The sequence below is a fragment of the Echiichthys vipera genome, assembly GCF_963691815.1.
Source record: "Echiichthys vipera genome assembly, chromosome: 13".
In the NCBI taxonomy this organism is placed as follows: domain Eukaryota; kingdom Metazoa; phylum Chordata; class Actinopteri; order Perciformes; family Trachinidae; genus Echiichthys; species Echiichthys vipera.
Window position 1 is genome coordinate 17,087,785 of NC_139838.1, and position 1,618 is coordinate 17,089,402.

Genomic DNA, 1,618 nt, shown 5'->3' on the forward strand with positions numbered 1-1,618 from the left:
CCTCTGCGCTGCTTGTGGCTGGGTATGTAAAGCGGTTAATGATGCTTGTGAGACAGAATTAAGATCAATTCCATGCAATAATTTAGTAAAAATAACATAATTAACATAAGGTAATTGCTTGGAACATAAGTGCTGAAAAAAAAAGACAAAAAGTCAAAGAGTAATGGCTTCCTGAGCTGCAGAGAATGAAGTCTGTGTGCTGTAATCCAAGCTTCTCTGTTCTGTTTTTGGTGGCCAGGTCGGGGCATGTGAATCCCCTACTTTGAAACGTTTGCCCCCCTCCATTCATTTTCATGTTTCACTGGCTAGCTAGATGTGTACGTGACTACGGTGCTCATACGGAAACTACTGGTTATGGCTTGAAAGAGTCCGTCTTGTGTAAAACTCTTGTGGGAGTTTGTGCGAAAAGTTTAACTGTGTGTTCTTTCTATGGGGCAGCCTTGCAGTGAGTGTTATATCGAAGACTTGTTCGCTCAAACATCACAGGACAACGACAAATTATGTGAAAGGATCCATGTTTTGTATAAAGATGAAGTTGTCACTTAACTGGGGATAGCATTGTGCTTTCCTACGCTGTGATACGAGTGTGTGAATGAAGTATTAAGTTGTTAAATCTTATCAGTTTAGCGACTGGCTGCTAAGCTAGCTAACGACAGTGCTGGGTCTACGGCCCCTCCACCACTATGAGACTGCTTTACAGTAAATTACCTTTCTCCTCTCTGTGAGGTAGACTGGGAGGCAGCAGGACCACAAGGTGCCCTAGCTAGCTGATTCCGGGAACGTAACTATGTTCCCAGCTTTGTATGTGACCGGGGAACATCAGATCCTTTTTTTTAGGTCCGATGGTCCCTGCTTTTCACAGAAAGGGGCCTATGTTACCCGGTCTGTTGTTTTTTTCACAATCAGTGTCGAATTCCCCGGGAAATAGGCTTATGTAGACCCAAACACTACCCCCTAACCCCGACCCTAACCCTAACCCTAACTGTAACCTCTAACCCTGACAAAATGCTAAATTAAATCAGCGAAGGCATTTGCAACCGGGAAACATAGGACCCAGCGAATCTAGGGATGACCTCCTGATTCCTGTCTAATTTGTGGTCTCATAAACAGTAATTTCATCAACGCAGTGGGACTGGTTTCATCTGAAGTGGATTGGAAAAACAAAAGACACATCCCCGGACGAGAATGTGACGTCATGAACACAAGGCGGATTCTTTCTAGTGAACCGCAGTTACTGCTGATCTTCACAGAAGCTTAACGCTCACCCTCTGGTGACCTAAGTTTGATCTTGTGTTGACATTTTCTTTTCTTTTTTTTTCTTTTTCAATCAAGCTCGTTATTGATCTAAAACATAAATACTTCATCTCCTTAATCCAGCATTTCATTGGAGCTTTATCACATTTACAGGGTGAACTAATCGAATCAAAGATCTCCCAGCACGACATTTTGGTGTCTCAGAATTATTTGGCATCCTGACTAGAGTTTAAAATCCAAGGTTTTTTGAGGATTGTTTGTCTCCACAGCGTGTCTTTGTGATCGATGAGAGACAGAGGCTGAAGAGTTTACCCTTTAGAAGCGTGGTGAAAGTATCTTTATCTGCTCAGATGTGATAGGAGCT